The sequence below is a fragment of the Saccostrea echinata genome, unplaced genomic scaffold (assembly GCF_033153115.1).
Source record: "Saccostrea echinata isolate AGI-Se365-2 ecotype Australia unplaced genomic scaffold, CSIRO_AGI_Sech_v1 ptg000073l, whole genome shotgun sequence".
Classification (NCBI taxonomy): domain Eukaryota; kingdom Metazoa; phylum Mollusca; class Bivalvia; order Ostreida; family Ostreidae; genus Saccostrea; species Saccostrea echinata.
In genome coordinates, this window is record NW_026889822.1 from 705223 (window position 1) to 716158 (window position 10936).

At 34.7% G+C, this 10936-nt stretch overlaps 2 long non-coding RNA genes across 2 annotated transcripts; both read right to left on the reverse strand.

Annotated features, from left to right (window-relative positions):
- Nucleotides 1-290: 290 nt before the first annotated feature.
- LOC133176306 (uncharacterized) lies at nt 291-1603 on the reverse strand. The gene is made up of 3 exons (XR_009719434.1): nt 1564-1603; nt 1173-1358; nt 291-337 (listed from the first exon to the last, which is right to left on the reverse strand). It is a non-coding gene; the product is annotated as an uncharacterized LOC133176306 (long non-coding RNA).
- Nucleotides 1604-1624: 21 nt separating this feature from the next.
- LOC133176300 (uncharacterized) lies at nt 1625-3498 on the reverse strand. The gene is made up of 4 exons (XR_009719432.1): nt 3416-3498; nt 3139-3292; nt 1924-2009; nt 1625-1668 (listed from the first exon to the last, which is right to left on the reverse strand). It is a non-coding gene; the product is annotated as an uncharacterized LOC133176300 (long non-coding RNA).
- Between the last annotated feature and the right edge of the window lie 7438 nt (nt 3499-10936).

Sequence of the window (10936 nt, forward strand, 5' to 3'; positions counted from 1 at the left end):
CACCAAGAGAAGACTGCTAAATTGTGGAATCAGGCATTTAAAGAACAATTAAAGAAGTTTCCAGACTGTGACAGTTCACTGGACTGGAACCAACATTAGGAGGAAAAACGAGGCCTGGCATGGATCCTTTTATCCGATGTAAGAAGTGCCACTACACCAGTCAATGAGAAAAGCTTTACGAAGAGGTGAGGAGATCTGGAAGGGGATGAAGAGCTGCACAGCTAAATGTGGCCATGGCTATCGGTCACTTGGGTACCAGCATTACTACAGAGGGTATGCATGGTATGTTTCTTGGTGGAAATATTGAACCAGCTTCAGCCACCCATGTGCAACAGACCTGCAACAAAGTGGGGAAATTATCATAGATGTGAATAAAACTAGTATGAAGAAAATCAATAGGGCAGAACATTCAAGAACTTAATGAACCAGTAGTCTACGTCGAGACTGTAGCCCTACTGTCTGGTTTTTACTTATAACAAAGGAAGAGAAAAGTAACTTGGACTTGAAACTTTGCATCAGCAATAAATGGAATAGTGATCCTTGATTTAGTCTCTTTTCATGGTAAGATTGCAATCAGACAACAACTGTAGAAAGAGTAGCCTTTTAAAAGAATTTTACAGAAATTTCGATTTTAGTTACCATGGCAACATCATTCATCAAAATAAGAAAAAAACGATAAAGACAATTATGTATCTAGTCTACTTGCATGCCATGTTATATCAAAATTGATATCAGACCAAACTGTAGGAGGTGTAGCATTTTGAAAGTATTTCACAGAAATTTTAATTTTGCTAACCATGGCAACAGAGTTTATATAAATCAAAAACCGATGTCTTAGTGTACTCTATTTGTGTGCCACAAATCAGACCAAAACTGTAGGAGGAGTAGAATTTTGAAAAAAAAATTTACAGACAGACGACGAATGACAGACACTTTACAATAGCATGATCTCTTCTGGTCTCTGACCAATAGAGCTAAAAATGTGGACTTCCTGATACCCCTATCAGAGGGGAAGGAGATGTTTGGTATAATAATGCCACCTTCAGTGCCACTGGAAAAACCAATTCCAAGCTGCCACCCAAGTGACTTATACTGTAAGTGAAAATGTTACTCAGAGGAAAAATGTTGAGGCAGTGTTCTGTGGGAATAAACTATGCAAGAAAGGCACACACCTGAGAAGGAAAGGCCCAGGACACGAAGACTGCACTGCAACCATTCCTCTGGAGACCACCATCGGAGATGAGAAGAGATTGGCCTCAAATTATGCATTGGTGAGTTAAAAATATTAAGTGATGACGGTCTACTAGTCATTTCCCATTTCACCAGTGATGGAGATAGTGCCAAGGCATCTGGTGCATCTGAAAAACAAGGACATGTCATTGAAAACCTTAAAGAACCTCAAAGAAAACAGACTGCTAAGGTTCCATTCAGCAGTCACATGTTTCTGAGAAGAACCAATGCCATATTAAGAGAATCCATGAAGAGAAGATTTGCTTGGACCTGAAGCTTCAGTGAAGGACAGAGCATGAGAACTGCTACACAAACTACCCGAAGAAGACTTACCTTTGATGAAACTGGCTATGTCTTCTGCTGTCTAAAAGTAAACTGCTACCAGTTAAAGGGCAGTGATGAAAGTCCTGTCAACTTTATTCCTTTTTCTGTCATGGACTGAAAAGCAATAAGTGGAAATCTTCAGTGGTGCCTAGTGACTTTGAATTAAACATGACTGAGGAAGACAAATGTTTGTTAAAAGACTGTATAAATTTGACTTTAGGACTAAATAATCTTCAAGTTAATAGAATTAAGTATCATACTTGTACACAAAAGCTGAATCTGTGAATAGGGCATATTCATAATCAAATCCAAAACATATTACAAGTAGTGGAAATTTTAAAAGTAGAATACATAAAGTTGTGCACTCACTGAATAGGGGTCATGGAAATTCAACATTGGAACTTTGTGAATCTGTAGGGGAATCTGTTATAAAAGAATGTAGAGTGGTCCATCATCTAAAACAACAACAAAATAGGCAAAATGACTTTAAAATGAAACAAAAACTGTTAAAATATAGACACTTACAGTAAACCACTGACATATCCAAAATTAACAAAAGGCCCATGGGCCACAACGCTCACCTGAGTAACTTTGGCCTTGCTGTTTTTCACCTGATTTCCCCCCTTGTAATACATATCGTGGTCCCAACCTTAACCAGGGGCCATGATTCGAACAATTTAGTATCTACCCAGGATGCTGCCACTTAAGTTTCAGCCTTTCTGGCTCAGTGGTTCTTGAGAAAAAGATTTTTAAAGATTTTTTCTACATATTTCAATGCAAAACTGATTCCCTGTTGTGGCCCGCCCTACCCCGGGGGTCATGATTTGAACAATTTAGAATCTACACTACCCCAGAATGCTTCCACATAAGTTTCAGCTTTTCTAGCCCAGTGGTTCTTGAGAAGAAGATATTAAAAGATTTTTTCTACATATTTCAATGAAAAATTTGGATTCCCTTTTGTGGCCCCGCCCTACCCCGGGGGTCATGATTTGAACAATTTAGAATCTACACTACCCTAGGATGCTTCCACATAAGTTTCAGCTTTTTTGGCCCAGTGGTTCTTGAGAAGAAGATTTTTTAATGACCCTACCCAATTTTTGTCTTTTCTTGATTATCTCCCCTTTGAAGGGGGCTTGGCCCTTCCTTTGAACAATTAAAACTCCCCTTTACCTAAGGATGCTCTGTACCAAGTTTGGTTAAAATTGGCCCTGTGATTCTTGAGAAGAAGTTGAAAATGTGAAAAGTTTACAGCTGGACGGACGGACAGACAGACGGACAATGGGTGATCAGAAAGGTCACGTGAGCTAAAAAGGAGATTGTGTTAAAAAAAGCTGTGTATGTAATTTAAATGTATGAAAGCATTTATAAATACATAGCATCTATTCTGTGAATTGTTACATATTTAAATAAAATTGCTATGTTTTACTGCATCAATGGCCAGGATATGTAAATGACGTATAATTGTGTGTGTAAAATGTGACATTTTCTTACATGGGTGAGTCTGTACATGTAAATATGTTTTTTTCAGTATTTATCTTAATTATTTTTAGAAATTATTTTCATTAATTATCTTGTTTTTCTTACCTGTCTGATGATTACAACAAAGGTTACAGAGGTGATTGGTAGAAATACAGGTATACAGGTGTCAAAACTCTGTTAATGATGTACGTAGTATGTACTACACAGCATCCCGCATTGTATATCCACCATTGTTGATCTTTAACAGGGGAGACTACTCCTGAAATCAGAAATATCATAGTCAAAATGAATGTCACCTGTTACGTTAATACATGTACATAAGCATACTTTAATCCACTCATAACAATTACTGGTATATATGCTGAATACCAATATGACTTACATAGCCTTACTGTATAATGTGAAATCTGCTCCCATATCTACATGTAGCCCCACCCTTCACCGAGCTTGAATCTGCAAGACTTTGGAATGTAGATTTCTCATGAAATACAAGGTGATCCAAAATATCTGATACCATTTTGAAGGTTGATAAAACTTCCACATGGCATACATGTATAATAAAATTTAATAAAATTTTTCAAAATTTAATACCTGCTTTGATATTTTCTATAGCATATGTCATGTACAATTTATATATTTTTTAAACCCACAATTTATGAAATAATGCAGTTATCTAAGCACACTTAATACATGAAGTCCCTTTTAAGCAAGCATGAGATAAAGTGAAGTCTCCTTCAAAGTTTGTGATCACATCACTGCACATGTCTGGAGTAACTTCTCACATTTCCCCGAGTATTACAAACTTGAAATTCTCATGGAAAGTTGGCTTTGTTCTTTAGATACCCCCCACAGATAGAGTCCAGTGAGTTTTAATGGAGAACTTCAACCCTTTGGTATACATTTTACTACATGATAAAAATAGTATCAGTTTTATGATGCCCTACAGTGCCTAATATCACATGTAGTGACATCAGTGTTTTCTAGTATTACTTGTCGATGAAAATGATAGCTGCAGCAGTTTAAAATGATGTATAAATGAAATATTACTATAATTGATGATAATTTTTTTGAGGATCAAAGTAGTATCAGATATTTTGGATCACCCTGTATATTTCAGACCTCTTGCATTTTGTTTATTATTGGCACACTAGGATACATGAGTTCATTTAAGAAATGAGTTTTATTTTAATTTGAAAATTCATCAGGACATGAACTGTGACGTTTTATGCTGGCATTAGCATTTCATAACAAATATGCATGCATGAAGTATTGTAGTTTAACCTCATGAACTTCAAAGAATTCAAATCTTATATTTACATAATTTTTCTGATGACTTGCCATAATTAAATTCTGCCATTCAACCTCGAAACAAAACAATTTACAAAAGGCCTATACTTTCGATGTCAAGTCCACTATAATGTCAGAATGTCCCAATGGAAGAGTCTAGTGGTTCTTGAAAAGGATCGAGTCAAAAAGTTTACAGATCTACAGACAGAAGGACATTTGTCAAAATATTATCAGAAATGCTCACATGAGCTTTCAGCTCAGGTGAGCTTAAAAATGCAAAGGAAAAACAATAATTATCATTTACATTTGCAAATATTTTTTTTATATGAACCTATTGAAGAGAAAATATGTTCAATTCTGTATGAACTTATTAGAGGGTCAGAGGTCACGGCCTGACCGAATCACACAGCGAGATGATATCTTGTCTACATATTTATGTTACCAGCTGGTTACGGTGACACTGGTTTCGGAACTTCTAAGCCATTAAAGCAATGAAAAAGATATAATTATTGAAACATATATTTTTTTTCGTTCAACAAATGATCATTAGATCTCTCTGCGGTGTGAAGAATGCCTTTAATTAGCCTAAAATCACCCTTACCTTTTTAACACGAAATTCCTTTGAAGGTATGTAATTATAAACTGAAGATGATACCACCGCTTTTGACTTCATATATAAAGAACTCATACAATAATAGTAAGATTATTCTCAGTAGAGATCATTGTTTTTTCATTATGAACAGATATTTCCTGAACTGGACTGCTGAACATCAATGTAAGTATTCAAATGTTGGAGTGAGGCGAACTCTCAAGACCAAACAGCTTCTAGGTCATTGCGCGTCACAACATAGCAATACGGCGGACCGTTCGTGTAATAAATGCAGTTCTATTCAGAATATTCATCTCAAATGTAAATAAAAGTAATAAACAACAATGTTAAAAAGTTCACTGGGAAATGAACTTGGTTGATACGTGATCAAATCTTCTGAGAAGCCCTTTGGGCTACACAGGATTTGATCACATGACCAACCAAGTTCATTTCCCAGAGAACTTTTTAATATTGTTGTTTATTTCTTAAATATTTACATTTCCAATGTCTTTGTCCGAGATAAAATTACAAATTGTAAAAATACTTTATTTCTACATAAATCTACTGGTTCATCGAGCGGGGCGGGACAAATAGAGACAGAAGCGGGGCTATTAGCACGGGAATTTGCAGAATCAGGGGCATGTAAATATAAGGAATAACTGTCAGATTTTTTGGATTCATGACGATGATCAATCGATTGGCTTGCGTGATAATTTTATGCATAAACGCCTTTGGCGTTTATGCAAATTATCACGCAAGCCACTCGATTGATCACATCATGAATCCAAAAAATAAGACAGTTATTCCTTAATTATACAGTGCATAATAATGTACTCACATTGTCACTAGATCCAGTTGTTTTCAGTACCACTGATACAGGTTTCGATGGGTAATTGCTTCTTTCTCTCTGTAAAAGCATAAAAAATTGATGGTGTTTGATCATGATCATAGGCTGTTATGGTACTGACATTAGGGCAATGCCAAATTGTTATAACAAACATCAATTTAACTTTGTGAAAATTTACAAAAATATTAGAGGAAATAAATTATATATGCATTTTTCTGATGGACAGAGGGAATGAAAATGCTATGAAATTGGAAGGTTTTACATGTATTTACATGTATGTAGAATATGATACAGTATCGTTTCTGTACTTCTGTTCAGGACGCCCACGTGGTGCAGTCATTAGAGCATTTGATCCAGAGTTGTGGAGTAAATCATTATGTCGCGGGTTCAAATCCCAATATGATATGTGCAGACCAGTCCTTCAGATGAGAAGACCATAAAAACCAGGGTCATATGTCGCAGTAGGTACTGGCATGAAAAAGATCCCTCACTGCTCAAAGACCATAAGTGCCCAGTACTGGTCTAAATTTGCAGCCCCCCATCATCAAGTGGTGGCATTTCAATATAATTAAAAAATTCCACCATGGACACTCATCTGAAATATGGCAAAGTGCTCGAACAATTCAAGTCTAAAAATATTTCTGAATCTTGGAAATATCCGTAGTCTACAAGCCTTGCAATGACTCCACAAGTATCCCCTACCCTGCAAGTACCCTGGATATTTCCATTTTCCTTAAAGAAGCAGGTAAATGAAGGCCTCTTTACACCCTTCCTACTTTGCACCTTAAAGCAGAATTCCCATTATTTTAGACTTCTTAGTTTTTTTTTAGACCCTTTCTTTTCCATCTCTTCCATCAAATAACCTCATTCCAATACCATATATATCCACAAGAATTTTTATGAAAAAAAGTCAAAACCCCTATTTTTAAACTGGCACTGTTTGGCCATGGGTGATCAATGAAAATGAGGTAAAATTTGTAAACTGTTACCTGATAAAGACTCTGACCTGGATTGATTTTCATAAAACTTGGTACAAAATCTTCTACAGCCATTATACGACACATCATTGTGAAATCTCATTGCATTTGTCATCTGAACAGCAGAGTTATGGCCCTTTGAAGTGATGTGTAGGATCTCCTGATAATAGAGGATGAAATGAGCATCAGACACACAATGGACAATTTTGAAATGCTCACATATCACATATGCTGCAGTAAATTTTTCTTATCAATTTTTATTTATTGTATAAATATCCCCTCTACTTAATTCTGATAACAACTTTGATCAAGAATATAGATAAAAACTCTTAAGATTTTTTTTGAAAAATTACCCCCAATTATGGTGAAATTCTTTAAAAATTGTCATATATAAAATACATACAGTGAACACAGAGAGGATGATGGAGGTAATTATTCTAACAATACAACTTCACCGGTAAATACCAGTTCTGAATCTAACATCATGCACTGTGCTGCACTCAACAAAAGTAGGAATTTCTGGAAAATACTCGCTGGCCAGTGTTAATTGTCAGTCCAATTCTCCTGAGTTTGCCTTATTCCAAGAAATCCATCAAGGCGGTCTTTGCTGCAAAACATCAGCATCAAACATGGCCCTAGCATATGCCCTTCAGGAAACTTCACTAGGGACAGAGAAGGCTAAATAATTCCTGAGCTGCCTGGACATTCTGCCTCACACTAAGGCCTCTCTCCAGAAGCTCCTGTTCAAAATAAGCAAAAATATTTTTTTTACAAACCTAAACAAAAAAGATATGCATCAAAAGATACAGAAAATGTAAAAGATCAACAAGACCTGAAGCCAACCAGAAGATGTCATGAAATCTTAACAGATGACCTTTATAACAGTAATCATGATTAATTGCAATACCCCGTAACAGAATGCTAGTATACACTTATTTCATGACTGCAAGAGGAACAGTCAAACTGTTGTCCCGAGGTAATGGGGAAGACCTGGGAAACTGTTGCCCGAGGATGAAGGCCAAGGGCAACAGTTTCCCAGGTCTTCCCCATTATGGAGGGACAACAGTCTGTTTCCTGAGTTGTCATGAAATAAGTGTTTTATTACCTAACCTACTATATAATTTCTTAAAGTAATGATATAGACACATCGACAAAAGTATGCATTATTTCTTAGTGTTATCATGCCCTAATAAATATTGATGTATACATGTATTGTTTAATAAAAAACATAAGATGACTTGAAGGTTTAAATATAGCACGCTGAGTCGAACGTTTTAAAAGGCAAGGATCTACAGAGAGTGAAAGGGGCCTACCTTTTTCCAAAATTACCCTCAGAAAAGGTGTTCTTGTCCTCTTCTTTCAAATGATATTAAATTGAATCTCTATTTATATGGGTATCAGGATTACTCTTCCAATCATAATTTCTAATTTATTGCCATGAAAATGCTTCAATTTATACATAATTCAATATTATAGCTGTAAAGTACGGGGAAATTAATCATGACGTCATAATGGATTAGTTCAGCCATGCAACAGTATACACTTATTTCATCACTACGAGGGGAACAGTCAAACTGTTGTCCCGAGGTAATGGGGAAGACCTGGGAAACTGTTGCCCGAGGCCGAAGGCCGAGGGCAACAGTTTCCCAGGTCTTCCCCATTATGGAGTTTTATTACCTAACCTACTATATAATTTCTTAAAGTAATGATATTGACATAATAATCAGTGGCTTTTAAAATACATCGACAAATGTTTGTACATGTATTATTTTTTAAAAACAAACTAAACAAGATGAATATTAATCAAATTCTCACACCGATTGGTGTTCAGAAAAATTAATGGATGTGATATTATCATGCACTAATAAATTGAAAAAAAACATGTAGTAAACAACATAATGATGTCTTGAAGATTTGAATATTACACGTGTATGGCAAAGAACTATACTGAGTGAAAGGGGCCTACATTTTTCCCAAATTACCCTCAGAAAAGGTGTTCATGGCCTCTTCTTCGAAATGATATTAAATTGATTATATATCAGGATTACTTTTCAGATGATAATTTCAAATTGAATGAAAATGGTTTAATTAATACATAATTCAATATTAAAGCTGTAAAGTACAGGGAATTAATTATGACGTCATAATGGAACAGTTCAGCCATGCAACAGTTCATTCTGTGACCGGGTAAACAGTTTTGACTGTTTCATGATTTGCAAAAACATTAAAAAGAATCAGGAAACAGTTCAAAATGCCTAGTTACAATTTATATAGTAGGTTAGGTAATAAAATGAATTGTGACCAGGTAAACAGTTTTGACTGTTTCATGATGTGCAAAAACATTAAAATGAATCAGGAAACAGTTCAAAATGCCTAATTACAATTTATATAGTAGGTTAGGTAATAATGAAGCCTTTGCCTTGCCTGTTAAAATTACCAACACTGATAGAAAATACATATACATGTAGTACATATACTTGCCTGTGCTCTGCAGAACAAACTGCTGGACAGGTGCATGGCTAAGGGAGAATGGAAGTGGATTGTCCAGGTGGTCATCCTGAGTGTACCTCTAATCTACCACGGGCAACTTTGACCTGCATTGTCAGATATGAGATGGAGAAGGACACTGGCACACAGCTGTCCCTACATTAGTCTGGTATGTTACTAGAGACCAGGGATGGGCACGATTACTGAAACATGTAATCGATTAATAATCGATTACTTAGAGGAATTTTGTGTAATCGATTATTAATGGATTACACTCATTTTTGTCCTGTAATCGATTGTAATCGATTACTTTGGAAGATGTAATCGATTAATAATCGATTACTCCCAAATTTTTATCCCTTCAAATATCAAAGCAATATTTAAATGGTAATGTTGATGATATCCACTGAAGTTTGAATGTGTTCCTGCAGTTTCAGTGCAGATTCTTTTAAGGTTTTATTCTGGCTAACATTCTCACTAAATGCCCAAATGAGGGATTCTGTACCATGAAAAGTGGAGACATAATTCCTACAATAAAATATGTCAAGGAATTAATTATTCCTTTCAACCTTGGATCTGAACCTACATATTCAGATTTGACTTGTTGCAAAAATTATTTATTATAAAATAATTTTATTGTGAATAACTTCATTAGAAGTATTTGGGCTGCCCGTATGTTGACAGTACACATTAAACATTCTTGTGTCTTCTTTAAAAAAAATAAGTAAATTAGAACTCTTAGTAATAAACATGTAAATCAAATGTGTCTTTAAGTAATTAAACTAATAGCACAATTTCATTCTGTATTGAAATAAGTGTTTTGAGAGCTATTAATTGTTTTAATAATATTGTTTGTCTTCAATAGAACTATGAATAATAAAAGTTAAAACTAGGTAGTTCACAGTTTACACCTCATTATCTGCAAGTCAGGGATGTCTCAGTCAATTAATTAGCCAAGATAAGCAAACACAGTGACACTTACTCCCTCTTACAGACACTTATAACCCCTCACTGATACAAAAGAAACCTTACAATTTTGAATGAAAACGTGAGAATGATTTTGCAAATTTTAAAGTTACTAAAACAACAAGTTTGAAAGTTGTTTAAACATTTTCAGATATGAATAAGTATTTCCATCTTCTTTTTTTCGAGTACAATGTAGTTTATTTACCAAATCATTTATATTTAATACAGCACTTAAATCTGTTTTTGCTATTTATAATTTTCTATTACATGTACAACCACGAAGTTTTTCAATATTTGAAATATGAAAAAGGACATGCAGCAAGAGGACTATGGGTCAAATGTAAAATGCATACAAAAAATCTATATATTTTATTAATAAATAGTTGAAATACACTTCTGAATTATTTAATACTAGACCAGTAGGTCTATAATGCAAATTTTATTGAGAACATTATTAAACTTATGATAATAAAAGTTAGGTAATCCAAACATTACACTTGGTTGTTTATATTTGATATTTGTGTGTGAATGACAGGAAATAATTCTCCAAAATAACATCCATTTATATATAAAATAATCGAAAGTAATCGAAAAAGTAATTATAATTACATTCAAAATTTTAGCTGTAATCGATTAAATTACGATTACAAGTAATCGAAAATCTCTTCGATTACAGATTACTGTCGATCACTTGAAAAAAAGTAATCATTACAATCGATTACGATTACTCGATTACGATTACCCCATCCC